Source organism: Mauremys mutica, chromosome 12 (assembly GCF_020497125.1).
Source record: "Mauremys mutica isolate MM-2020 ecotype Southern chromosome 12, ASM2049712v1, whole genome shotgun sequence".
Classification (NCBI taxonomy): Eukaryota; Metazoa; Chordata; order Testudines; family Geoemydidae; genus Mauremys; species Mauremys mutica.
The window spans coordinates 72,750,102-72,765,086 of record NC_059083.1 but is presented as its reverse complement, the minus strand read 5'-3'; the positions used below and the strand labels follow the sequence as shown (position 1 = coordinate 72,765,086).

The following is a 14,985-nucleotide window of genomic DNA, read 5'->3' as shown; positions in this document are numbered from 1 at the left end:
ATCACTGGTGACTTTCCAGGACCTCCATGACTTCTGCAGGGGCTGGTGCGGCTGGCCTGGAGGCCACCTGAGCAGCTTGGGCACCCCTGGGCCAGCCGCATCAGCCACTGCTGGGGCAATCTCAGGCCACTGTGCCCCTCTGCCCCAGCTGCAGCAGGAGTTTGGATGTGGGAGGGGGCTCAGGGCAGGGGGTTGGGGCATGGGAGGGGGTGAGGGCTCTGGGTGGTGCTTGCCTCAGGGGGCTCCCTGGAAGTGGTGACATCCCCCGCACCCCAGCTCCTAGCAGGCAGCTCTGCACGCTGCCTCTGCCCACAAGCACCATCCTGCAACTCCCACTGGCCGTGGTTCCCAGCCAATGAGAGCTGAGGAGCTGGCGCTCGGGGTGGAGGCAGGTAGGGACCCTGCCAGCCCCGCCAGCCCCCGCCACCGCCCTCCCCCCAGCACCAGCAGGGGTCCGGGCCACGGGCTGCCCCTCCCCAGCACTCGTGGTGGCCCCAGGCTGTTCCCCCAATGAGCCAGCAACTGTGAAATTCTCAGGAGGATTAGCGAGGCTACAAAATTAGAAAATCCAAAAATAATGAGGGAATTTAACTATCTCCACATTGACTGGGAACCTCAGGATGGGATGCAGAGATAAAATTTCTGATATTTTGCCACTTATAAGCTTTCCTCCAGTTTGTTAGTACTGTAGTCCTTATCAAGAATTAAATATTATATTGATTAGAGCCAACATATAAAAGTCTCAGATTTCTTTCATGCAGGCTAAAGGATGTATTTGTGGTTTGTAAGTCATCAGTAAACTTAATCTGTTGTTCAAGAGTTGGCACAAGCTTCCAACAGGGAATTAAATTCACAGGTATAATTCCAAGTGAGAAAAGCTGACCCCCTCAAGTGAGTGATGAATGAGAGATGGCTGAATGCATGGGTTTCACCTAAGTGTGATTAACCAGTGAAGAACAGTCCTTAGGAAATTAGCAATTGCTGAAACAGTTTTTTTCTAACCCACCTGTACAACAAAATCAGAACATCTTAACCTTTGCCAGTACAGCTTGACTGATATATACTTCGAGAGTAACTGGACTAAAATAGAGGGCCTGAGGTTGTTTTTATATTATGTGAATGGCATAATATTAGTATGTGTCAGCAAGTTTAATAAAAGTTTTGGCAGAGCAGACCCAGACATATAACCAGATGTTGCACAGCCAATGAACGAAAACCCAAAACAGTGGTGTTTTTTTCTTTTTTGATAAGACTACAATGATTGTACTTACATATTTTTAAGCACGAAGTCCCTATGTCAGTAACAATACTGAAACACTTTTAGGAAGCTTTAACCAGCTTATTATTTTATGGGATATACTTACCTCCCAATATTTCTATGATGACTTCCGATCATTTATTCCAACTTAACGCCTTCTATCGTGCTCTTCCCCCTATCCATGTTTCAGACAGTTTGTGAGCTCTACAGCCAACATTCCTCGTTCACCTCTTCCTGTTATCTTTAAACCCCAATTATTTCAGAAATCTTTCCTTTTTTTCCCCCCCGCACTATGAGAAACCCTTCCTTACCCTCACCTTCCCTGAATTTTTGTCTTGTGCATACTGTCCTGTCTATCCCAGGCTCTGACCCTGCACAGACTTATGAATGTACTTAACTTTAAATCTTTGCAGGATTGGGGCCTCAGATTGTAAACTTTTCAGGGCAAGGAATATGCTTGGTCTTAATCTACTGGCCAATTTGTAGCTGGCCTGGATCAGATTTTGCAAGATCTCCCTCATCCTACTTGTACCAGCGATTACAAGCATTGAGCTAGCCTAGCACCAGGGATTACAAGCACTGAGCTAGCCTAGCACTGATGAGAGACTCTTTAAAGGGGTACCCCCCTGGCCTCCATTCCTTACAGAAGCCAGCAGGTATGGTAGAGCACATGCTGCATCCTGTAAAATGGGCTAGAAGCTCACTCTTAAGCATCTGCTTCTTCAGAACCCCCAGATGAATGCTTTTTAAACTAGCCTTGCAAGCGTAATGTGCTATATAAACAGCTTTAATAATTCTGTTGTAAGAATAAAAAAATCAAAGGTGCAGTATTTCAAGAAAGGAATGTAATGCTTAACAATGTAACTCTGCTCTGCGAAATGGCAAATGCCTATTAAGCATTCTACATGCTTGCTTCATTTTCCATATTTCATGCACTCTTGGTCTTACGGTACGTTTATCTATATCAGGGGTCGGCAACCTTTGGCACGTGGCTCGCCAGGGTAAGCACCCTGGCGGGCCGGGCCGGTTTGTTTACCTGCTGCGTCTGCAGGTTTGGCCAATCATGGCTCTCACTGGCTGCGGTTCACCGCTCCAGGCCAATGGGGGCGGCGGGAAGCGGTGTGGGCCGAAGGATGTGCTTACCCTGGTGAGCTGCGTGCTGAAGGTTGCCGACCTCTGATCTATATCAACATTTGTATCTTGTCAACATGATTTCAATTAATACAACTGAATTCTTATTTTTGATTTATTGACACACAAAACTTCACCTAAAAGCTCATGTTTTAAAGTAGGTTGCTTGCTTTATCATCTCAACTGATAAAATACTCATGTATAGAAATGCATCCTTTGGACCTTGATGCCATCACAATAATACCCGTAGCTTGCTACTGTTTGGTGTTTTCAGTTTAGCACAACAATGAATTGCTAGCAAAAGTTAGAAGCTAAGCTCTGCCATTAAGGAGATTGGTACTAACAGTGTGGGTTGTTGATACTACTCACATCAGATTTATCCCTAACATATGCACTTAGAGTTCTTGGTCTGAGGAATAAGTCATCACTTTAAACTGGTTAACATGAGGTTATGAGATTTATTTACATAGCCCTCCATTCAGTTATTACTACAGCCTTTGCCCACTAAGATGATGAAATTTGACAATTTTTAAACCCAGGATCATCTCAACAGTGTTATTATAGTGAATATTATATGCTGCAGATAACTGATAGGTGTTAAGACTGAACATGAAAACATGACTTGCATCCGACGAAGTGGGTATTCACCCACCAAAGCTCATGCTGCAAAACGGCTGTTAGTCTATAAGGTGCCACAGGATTCTTTGCTGCTTTAACATGAAAACAGACATTTATCTCACATGCTAGCTAAGCAAGGAATGCAAAAATAAAAGTCACAACAAGGACAGAGAAGGATAATAATAAATCTGCCTTCTAAGAGAGCTAGACTGGTCTACCGGTCAATGCTATGCTGCTTCCTGAGAGGAATCTGCATTGAACCTAAAGGGGGAAATGTGGATAAAGTACTCAAGAATCTTAGAAGAAAGCTGAAGCAGTATAGCTCTGTTACAATCCGATAGCAGTCCTAACTCAGGAATTCAGCTTAATTTGAAGAGCTGAATTCTCAGTTACCTTGTGATAGGTCTTGGTTTTATGTCACATGCATGCAATTCCATTTATTCATTCATACTCAAGGGGGTTCTATATCAGTTCTCCATCCTGATACACAAGTGCAGCAACTAAATGATTATTCTAGACTTTCAAGACAGTTATATATTAATACAGCACTTGTATAGTTTCCACAAGGATATTCCAGCAGTATGAAAATCTACTCAATAAAAAAAGACAGGGACAAATTCATCCCTGCTGGTTCAATGACTTTACACCAGAGATGAATTTATCTTTCTATATTTTTAAAGTTGAAAACCTCTGGATACATCAACCTAAAAAGTTTCTCTTTGCTCAGTTTAGACCTTTATGTCAATCATTTTGCTCACATGTTCCGAAAAACCAAGAGGTGGATCCACAGGAACAACAATTTGCCAGTTAAAATTAAAAAGTTACTGAATGTTCTTTAACTATAAAATTAGGCCCAGATTTTGTGGGGTGGAGTGGCCACTTCGATGCACAGCCAACATTGGAAAGACAACTGCAGCTCCTGGGCCAGCCCCCACCCTGCTGTTAGTGTAGAAGGCCAGGTCTGGGAAAAGTAGGCCTGGGTGGTACCACTGGCAGCCAGCATAAATCAGAATGGTCCTCGGGGTGCTTTATGTTTCACCAGGATACTGGCCCAGCACAAAGATAACTGCTTGCTGCCTCTTCATAGGTGAGGATCCAGGCCTAATCAGCACCTTTATAATAATCTTCCTCTAAAATTTTCATTTTAGATCATAGTTGTGAATGATACAGAAGTTACAGATTACAATCAAGTCTTGGAATTGTGTGTCTCTCATGTCCAGTAAGAATAATACCTAAAGTCTGAGTCATGTTGAGACACTGCCATAAAAAAATCATCGAAAATAATTACATCACTATGAGATAAATCTCGGGCAGATACAATAGCAATCTACCCTCAGACCTCAGTATTATTCTCTGCCATCTTACCAAGTTTCAGGCATTTATAAACCTTGACTATCTCCCAAGAAGCAGCACACATGACTTGAATGAAAGCCCACAGTGGATCATCTGGCAGAGAAAAATATATAAAGCTGGCAGAGAAAAATATAAAGGGAACTGGGCAAGATTAGAAATAAATTAATAAAGAAAAGTGGGTCACTAGTCCAAATCTGGCCCAAGTCAGCATGGCTGTACTTCATTTTCATTTCATGGCTATTTGTGTGAAATTAGTTTGCTGGTCTCAGTCCAGTTCTTAGTGGATGAGCATCCACATAATAATACCCCGCTCCCATTGTCACTAATTTGTACCCTAATTAACAGTCTCACCAGAAAAGCCAAGGATTGAATATGCATGGGATCCAATCCCAGTCCCATTGAAATCAATGACAGTTTTGCCACTGACTTCAATGAGAGCATAATCAAACCCACTGAGAAGATTCATAAAACCACTTTGGCCTCCTGTGCTGGTTACGTATGAGGTATGTTGCCAGGGTAATGAGGGGAAGCTTATGTTATTGCTGCTTCTGCTGCAACTATCCTGGGGATTATGAGAGGACTTGCTTCCAGGAATGTCAGTCCGGCACTTTTCATCAGCATAAAATTCACACATATACAAAATTCTATTATTAAAAAAACCCATAGAAACGATTAACAAATATAAATCCATATAATATTAAGTATAACAAATACCTCAGTATTAGTGGTGTAATGCCATACAGATCTCTGTTACAGTTAATTGGCAGAACTGCTCAGATGTTTAATAAATGAACCTGTGTAATACAATAGTACAACAGAATGGAGTGGGAAAAACAATGTACACGCGTGTCAGTGGGAGGAAGATCGACACCTAAAGCACAGAGCACCTCTGTGCTTACATATTTATGTACATGTGGCTGTAAATATTTAAGGTACACTATATTATGTCTTTCAGCAACAAGCTGTGACTGTGATGGAGCCTGACCCCAGGAAATAAAACAAATTCCATTCACCTTCTCAGTCTTGTCTCTGTCATTCTTAAGGGAGACATTTCTCGAAAACAGAATACAATGAACTGACCTGCATGTTCTTTCAGCTACTTTTTAAACTAACCTTGAAGCATACTCATTCAACTTCTATAAATCTGTGCACTCTAGGTAAGCTGTATGTATAAACAGAGATAATGACATAGGTTTCTCTTCTAGAGTACAGCAGAAATTATATAGCCTGGTTGAATATGGAATGGAGCTGTAGTATATCGACTGAGCTGAGGAAGGTTCTCAAACTTATCCTACTGTTTGAACCTGTCATAAAGATTTGTCTTGCGGACAGCCTCATTGGAGCACGGTGACATTTTTCTATTGGATGCTATATTCACCAAAACATGCAGCTTTGGAGCAATCAAATCTATTTGAATGTGGGTTGAACTTGGTGAATAGCTTCAGCTGAACTCAAAAAATTTGAAAAAAATCAAAACAGTTCAGTCTGACATTTTGGAAACAATATGTTTTGACTATTTTGTTTCAAAATGACATTTTGTTTTGAAATTTAGCTAGATTTTTTTTTTTAAAATGAAAAGGGTAAAATACACCTCATGTAAACAAAAGAAATTTGTTTTGGGTCGAATGAAACATTTCCTTTGACTCAAAACAATCCCCCTCCCCCCAGACACAGTTTTTAATTTTGGTAAGAACTCTTCCCTCTCCTGCCCACCCCCCCAATCTCCACACCCCCAAAATAAAAAAAATAATAAGTTTGGGTTCAAAATGAATGAATTTTTTTTTCCATTTTTTTGAGTCAGCTACCGAACTGAAAAAAATCAATTATTCAGTCAGCTCTCAATCATAATTATGCAAGCCACCTTCCCTACCATTTGTGATCACATCTTTGTAAGAACTATTTTAGATTTAAATAATAAAAAGATGCCTACACAAAGCTCTAGAGACCCTAATACATAATTAATACTACAATAAAAATCCCAGCAGCATTAAAATAATCATTCAACAGGAATTCAGCCAACCAGACACCTACGTTTTTCCAGCCTCCTCATTATTATAGGAAGCATAGCCTCAGGCCTGTCCAAAAAGCCCTGCCAGTCGGATCCTTTTGGATCCAGGCAGCTATCAATTGCTTACATGAATAAGTAACATTAGGAAAGAATTCACTGTATTTTTAAGCTGTCTTTTATGCAGTGTAGCAGCTGAAATCAAGGAGAGATGCTACCAGTATAGGTTTGATCCAAAGCCCATTGAAAACAATGGGAATCTCTCCACTGATTTCAATGGGCTTCAGATCAGGTCTTATCTGACCAGCCAGTATTCCATAGACCCCTCAGTAGCTGCTCTGGGAACCACTGGATCACGTTCTGAATAACTGTGCTAAGAGACTAGGACAGGTCAACATAAAACCTTTTTCCAATTTAAACAATTCATTAACGAAATCACTATGAGGACAAACCTTTCTGAACAATTCAACCGAAGAATTTATATTCTTTCTCAGTGCAGGGTAACATAATTTCTTTCTTCACCAAATGACCAAAAGTAACCAACCCCTCCCCCAAATGTGCAATAGTAATTCATTGTATTTTATAATCAACGTTAAAAAATATCAGGGCAAACTTGTTTTCCAGTGATCTTGCACCTGATACTCCTGTTCTGCCTTTAGTTTTGTTAATTTGTCCTCGTTAACTGTTAAAGAAATTAAACTGATCATTCAGTTGCTGAATATTATCACACATTTCTTTTAGCCATTAGGATAAAGAGATGTTAATATACCACATATCTTCACACATTCCTTTACATGCTGAAGGTCAGCTTCTAGTTTGTTCCCTGAGCCCCACCCAAGCTTCCAATAGTGGCAATTACGATTCCGATTCTTAAAAAGCCCAAATCTTCTAATTAAGATCTACAACATTTGCATTTCATCTTCCAATTGTGTTTTATTGCAAAGGTGGTAATGATGCGGTACATGGGTCAATGTAATGTCTAATCTCTGCAACATACTTGACGTTTTTTTCCCTGTCTAGATCATGTTACTGATAATGGTTTGTGCTAATAAATCTTCATGCTTTTTGCAAGTTTGCTGAAATTCAACAAATGTGCTTCCTTCTTTTTCTCTGGGGAGTGATACTATTGACCCTTGATGTAGACAAGAGCATGCAGGCTCAGGCATCAAATCTGTTACTTGGGGAGAATTGCTGCCTTGTCTGTCTTAGGGTCTCGTACTTGTAGTACTGATTGGCAGACGGAGGGATGGGATAGCTCAGTGGTTTGCGCATTGGCCTGCTAAACCCAGGGTTGTGAGTTCAATCCTTGAGGGGGCCACTTAGGGATCTGGGGCAAAAATTGGTCCTGCTAGTGAAGGCAGGGGGCTGGACTCGATGACCTTTCAAGGTCCCTTCCAGTTCTAGGAGATTGGTATATCTCCAATTATTAGATTAGATTAGATAGCCGACAACCCTAAGAGTACAGGGTAGCTATACAGGAAGTTACCATAAAGGAGTGAAGACAAGTGAAACTGAAAAAAGTGTTGTCTCCATATTTCAGCTGGTAAAGAGTCTGTCAGTTGTCAGAGACTTCTGGAGCACAGAATTGGTCTAAATCAGCACTTTGTAGATTGTCAAGAGAGACGGGGCTGACTAGTGCTGAGCATCTGCAATGTTCTCTGACTTCATCTGGAGTTGTGGGTACTCAGCACCTCTCAGGATCAGGCCAAAAATGTAGTAGTGATGTGATACATACAACACAATAGACAATCAAAATTACTTTGAAACAAACACAAGCAACACTTGGTCTGCTAAACTTTTGCCTGTAGGACTATCCCAAGAAAACATATTTATGCATGGTGACTGGCAGCATCTAGAAGGCTGCAACGTTTTATTAGGTGAACAGGTCCTTTTAGAGGAGATATAGTTATTTGGAAAGAAGCTTTTAGTAAACTTCAGCATGACTGCCATATGTCAAATTTCAGATTAAAGACACACGGTGTCTAAAAACTATGCTCTAGGAATTATTCCGGGGAAGTTCTGTGACCGGTATTATGCAGGAAGTCAGACTTCATGATCACAATGATCTCTTCTGGCCCTGAAATCTATGAGTGAGAAAATGTTTTAGGATGCATTTCGAAGTTTCCTGCTGTGCAGAGGAGCAGACTTCATAACGTTTAATGGTTTACTACTGACATAATGGGATTACATCAACAATAGTAGGACTGTATTTTGGGTAGATACCTGGGAGGTGGAGTGTGAAATAAAGAGTCAGAAAACTTGATAACTCAGTGCCTAAGGATCACTATACCATGACGAGATAAGCATGTTCCAAAGGATAACTGGATTTTGGACATCGCCAATGTCTAGCTGGATTTTTTTAAGTTTGCTTATATTGGAAGAGAGGATTATGATTTCCTGAACACTACCAACGTGATTTTCATCATATGAGTTAGTAAGTGCAGCCAGCAGACTACTTTCAAATGTTTTAGTATTTCACTGGGGCCCTATTCTCCTCTGCAGGGCACTGTCCTTCAGCAGCAGTACCACCTACACAATCATGGATTTGCAATACCATCAGAGAGGAGGCAGCGCGTGCTGGGAGATTGTGAGGAATACATTTTTTTTTAAATTATCTTCCCCATGCAGGAAGACAGCTCTTTGTGGGGATAAATCCATACTTTCTGGATGCCATCCTGTTTTATCAAGATTCTTCTGAAACAGCTCTTCACAAAGCAGAGTTCACAAAGTTAGACTTTCATGACACATTTCTTATAAGTAAATTAATAGCCTTCTTCAGAAAAACAGTTTCAATCTGGGTATGTTTCTTCAACTACATCGTATGCAAAATGAATATCGAAGTTATCAACTCAGCAATTTTTGCTTCAACTCTAAAAATATATCATTAACAAACTACTATGTGGGATGCTTCATGCTGAAAAGAGTAAAACCACTCACTCTTCACTGCAACATTCACTAAACATTATTCTTTGGTACACCTTTTATGAACTGGTGCAGGCACTAATGTCCCTCTTTAAATCAACCACTCTGGTAGAACACGTGGGAAACATTCTGTGAAAATCTGGTTCAGAGGACTGCTGAGTACTGTTGAATATTTACTTTGTGCCTGTTTTTTTTTTTTTGTTAAGCTTGGAGAGCTTTAATGCTTTAATCTCATATACAAACTCAGCAGAGCCTGAGTCTATCTGTAATGCTCTCCAAATCAGAATGAACTCAGAAGGATGACGTTCAATCTTTAAATCCTTCTCTGCAGAGCTATTTTTAACTCTCAGGTTCACAAAACGGATCCATACTATGGCTCTAGAGCTTTCTAACTGAATCCTACCTATTATATTTGACACAACCAGATGTTAGTCTTCAATTGCATTTAGGTCTAAAGGTTTCTCTTGCATGATTTCCTGTGTAGTCTGACAGAAATAATTTAATGTGACACAACATTTCCATCCCCAATGGTGCAACCTGATTCTCCCTCCCCCAACATTCCTCCCCCCCCAAATCTTTACTTGTCGGACAATATTTTTGCTTGCTGAAAGAGACATTATTGGTAGCTCGATTTAGACCATAAATATAAATTAGATACAATTATTTAACATGCAACATACCATGGCTTTGCAACAATAAATAATGCTATGATAAATCAAATGAGCCCGTCACAATTATTCTGCTCCCCTATTTCAGCTACTCTAATTCCAGCTCTCACAGCAATTTTGTGCAATTTCAGTATCTACTTATTCAGAAGCCTTTCTCACACAACATTTTATGCACTCCTGTATAGAGAAGGTAGGAGAAGAGGTTTTCAGTTCCTGACAATGTAAGCATTCACATGAATGTATGTACATGAAACATAACCCGGCCAAAGAAACTTATTTAGTACCAGTCTAAAAGGCAGGTAGCAGACAGACAAAATAAATGTTTGTTGTAATGGCTGTTCCCACCAAAATTCTTCATGTTTTCCATAAAGGGATGAAAAGGCAAACGAAAAAATCCTGTAATGTATCTGTAGGGCCATTTTTGTTTTATTTTTAAAAGTTAAATTAGCTGACCTAGATTATCATTGACACATCCCCTCAACTATAGGTACATCTGATCAAAATAGACAGCCATTTGGATGCTCTCTACTGAGGATCCTGTCATAAACCACCATAATCTCTTAGCTTTGCACTCTCGTGCAGTCTAGTACAATCTCTAGTCAAACTGGAAAGACTTTTGCATTTGGACAGAGACGTCAGGTATCAATGGATTTACAGAGGCAACCTAGAAATACACAAATATTGTAAAACTTGTTAAATTTATCTCAAGAATACAACTAGTCTATGCTCATTCCCTAGCAACACTAACAAAAAAACCACAACAACCCCTTCATTAACATGGGATTAAGATGCAAAAAATATATCACAGTAAATTACATAAAAGTAATGCATTATAAAGTTAGGAAATTCAGCTCATTTTATGCAATTCCGGAACCTCTAAAACACCTAAATTCCTCATCCAATCTGCCTTGAACTGTCCTGGCAAGTTCTATCCTCGGATAAATTCACAACTGTGACATATCAGGTGCATTGATTGTACTTTAACAAAGGTGTGTTTGAATAGTCAAATGGGGCTGTAGCGGGGTGGTTACACCGCTCCTGCCCTGAAGGTCTTAAAACAGCCCTGGGAGAGGGCTGTGGAAGGGGAAAAGCTGGGCTGATTGGGGAAGGAGCCACAGCTGGGCCACGCCCCAATCAGGCCACAGCTGGCCTGTATAACAAGGCTGGGAGCCAGAGGCCCAAGAGTCTCCCTCTAGCTGAGGAGAGAGATGGGCCTAGCTGCCTGAGTGCTAACGGGTACTGGAGTGAAGCAGGGCTGGGGAAGGCCAGAGGCACTGGGGAGCTCCAGGCTGGCAACTCCCCAGGCTGCAGGGCCTGGTCCAAGGCCCTGGAGGCACTGGGTTGCAGGGAAAGGAAGCAGGTCAAAACCTCCCTTGCCTGTGATGACTGGCTTACACAGACTGCAGTCGGCCCAGTGAAAGGGGGCTAGATGGTGATTGGCAGTGGCCCATAGACGGAGGCAAGGTGGGGATAGAGGGTTGGGGGTTTCCCAGAGAGGGGAGACCCATAGAGACTGGTGGGGTTATTGCCAGGGGGCAGCCCCATGGTAAAGGGGCACCGGGTCCTGGGAGGTACACGGGGGGCCAGTGGCAGTGGGACACTGGCCTGCAGAAGGCACTCCAGAGGCTGAAAAAGCTAATTCCCAAGACAACCAGCAGGAGGCGCCGCAGGGGTGAGCCCCGCACGCCTACAGGGGCTTATAAGAGAAAACTAGTTTAAGCCTTAACAATAGTTGAGTGTCTGTCTCTCCATAAATAAAAACATATTAGAGATTTAGGATGCGTTTTATATAGTATCAAACCAAAATAGTCTCTGGTACAACTGCCCCACTAATGGTTCCCTTTCACCAGCTGAGAGTCAGTATTAAATAAAACACCCCCATGCTCCTATGATGGACTGCTAATAGATTTAGAAGCTTGTAGAGCATTTGTTCCCTTAGACATTATATCACTTAATCACTACAGATTAAAAATTATGAAAGACAATATTCAAAGATCTTAAAGAACACACACCCATTCTGATGGAACTTTGGCATCTTGGATGGAAAAACTGGGACAGTGTGGCATAAGTACTCGAGTCCTTAAAGCTCGACTTCAGTGAGCTGTGGTTCAGGCCTAGTGAAAGGAGTACCCCAACTTTCTGGAATCCCTATGGTACTTCAGTCTGAGTAATTGAGCTTGTCCTCCTGTACTTTCACAGGCTAGGGCAGTCAAATTATCTGAAGTCCCTGGCATGTGTTTTAAGAAGAGTGATGGATATTACTGAACAGGATTAAAATAATTTCCATGTACTAAACTGGCATTTTCTACCTTCATGATCTCTTTGGCATTGGAGTGCCTGCTCATGAACCACCTAGGAGGAAAGGCAGTGTGCAAAAGAGAAGGGAAGGTGGACGTACAAAACTAAAATGAGAAACTTGGTCCCTTAGATACCACTGCAGCTCTTTAAATGATTTGCTGCGTGGCACCAAATTGCTGCAATCACCACTATAATACTCTCGTTTTGCTGCACTTCATTACAGGCATCTAATGTAAGAAACTTTCAAGGCACTTATTTGCCCAGCAAACATTTGAAGAATGCGACGTACTGATCAGAAATGTCTACATGTTGCTAGTTTAAACCTCAGAAGAAATATTTTCTTTGTTTATTAAACTGCTATGCTGTGAATGAAAGCTGGTCTAGCTAGGAGAAAAGGGACAGCAGGTTCTCTCTCTCTCTTTAGGTTAATACAGATGTCAGAAATTCCAAACTGAAAATAACATTTTGTTAGAAATAATTCAAGGCAATAGCTAATTAATTTTCATAAGGGAATATTAGTGGTCACATTCTTCTATGGCCTAGTTTTAATTCAAAATATTGGCAGTAATAAGGGATTGTTTCATGTAGCCTACAAGCATTCTGTAAAAGGCTAGCTATGATTTATTACAGGACATTCAATTAATTGGAGAACACATCCCAGCCACATAACTGAGATCAATTATTATTTCTCTCAGTGAACAGTGGAATATGTATGTAATAAACTATTCTGGCATATCTGCCTAAAGCTAAGGAGATAGATAATTACTATTATGAGTGCACCAGGAAAGGAAAAACACTGCTAATTTTAAAGGCAGAAACTAGCTTCTTGCTCTGAAGATATAATTATCTATGCCCCAGTCCTATGAGATACTGAGCACCTCCTGAGCAGCCAGAATGGAGAGTGCTCAGTACTGCTCAGGATAGGTACTCTAGACAGTGAAATAAACAGAAGAGTGGATATAGTAACAAACAGCACTAAAAATTCTCCAAATCAGTTTAACAGAGTAGAAACGTGATAATTTTCTATCAGGCCCTGGACTTGCAGCCCCTACTCATGTGAGTAGGTCTACTGTCATCAGTGCACCAACTCACATTCATAAAAACATTTCAGGATCAGACCCCCTAGCCTCCAACTGCATAACCTTCTTTGTGCAAAGATTTACAAGTGAGAGCTGAAGTGAAATCTCACTGAAATCAATGGAAAATAGGCACCCAGGTGGTTTTGAAAATCCCACTAGGTGTCTAAATCTGGCCCTTAGGCACTTTCAAAAATTTTACTCACATCACACTACAAAGTCCTGTACAAGTTCAAAGTCCTGTACAAACAACTAGTTAATCCTTGGGAGGACCCACATGTAAGGCAGGCATTAGTCTCCTTTTAGAAAAGGGGGAAATGAGGCAGAGGGCAGAGGTCAAATCAGCAGCAGAGCTGGGATTACTATGCAGAAGATTCCTGACTCCCCAATCTGGGCCAGACCCTGGCCTCTACTCCAGGAGCTCTGTGCTGCTCTGATGATTAAAAAGTAGCCATAAAGCTGACTTAACCAGCCCTTGATGATTCTCTCAGCTCAGGGAAACCTTTAAGTGGTACCAATTCACAGAACTGGCATCTATGCCATCCCCTCTCTGCTCCTGGTGCAGAGCGTATGGGGGAGAGAAGAGACTCTGAGAAAAATAACCATGCTTCAAACTATTTTTGCTCCTTTGAGCTGTGCTATGTGCTCCTTGGCTACTGATCTGAATAATATTTTCATCTAATTATATCATGCTGTTGCTGAAGATGACTTTTGCAGTACCAGAGAAGTGTAAAGGGACCTTAAGTGTAAATGGGAAACAGGACTGTAGACTCCTTGATGACTTCTTCATAAATTATAATTGGGAAGGAGTGATACAGTCAGCTCTGTCCTCTGCCATCAAATACCTTGTCTCTGCTACCCGAACTCTGTGTTCACTTACAATTCTGGGTTCCTTGAATCATGACAGTTAATTGTGAACTGAGATATTAAACATACTGGTATAATGTTAATGAAAAGACTCCAGAAGGATTGCATTAGTATATGAACCCTTCTTGTGAAATGACCAATTAACCAGCTGTTGTGTTAACTGATTATAGCATTTGTAAAACTGCTGGCTGACAGGCTTTTCTTTCAGACAGTTGTAATGTAATATTGGCCAATGCTCATTTCTTAATCCATAAAATTCTTTCTAGTCCATTCTGAAAAGACAGATCATTCCAACTACAAAATGATATAATGATCTGAAAAAAAAATCCAAATCTCATTTTGGTCAAAGAAAAAGCAAAGCTTTCTGATGGATTGTAATTTTTTCTTTTATCTTTACATTCGATCTGATTCTCCTTTCACTTCAGTTTTACACCAGTGTAACTCTTTTGATGATTATGCATATCAATTTGTATCAGTGCAATTGATAGAAAAATCAGGACCAATATGCTTACATTGTTCACAGGCTGGACTCTGTGAATTGCCTTTCTTTCCGGACTAGAATAGGAAGCAGGCTGTAGGAGTCTGTTTCTGAGACCTGCTTGTTAAAAGGTCCCTTTTTCTTCCTACCACCTGACTGTCAGTATTATACACCTCTACCCCGATACAATGCTGTCCTCGGGAGCCAAAAAATCTTACCGCGTTATAGGTGAAACCGCGTTATATCGAACTTGCTTTGATCCACCGGAGTGTGCAGCCCCCCCCCCCCAAAGCACTGCTTTACCACGTTAT

General features: G+C 41.1%; 1 protein-coding gene across 5 annotated transcripts in view; it reads right to left on the bottom strand.

The window, feature by feature from the left end:
- Positions 1–14,985, bottom strand: part of STXBP4 (syntaxin binding protein 4) — a 129,207-nt gene that overhangs the window by 43,531 nt on the left and 70,691 nt on the right. The window lies entirely within an intron of this gene.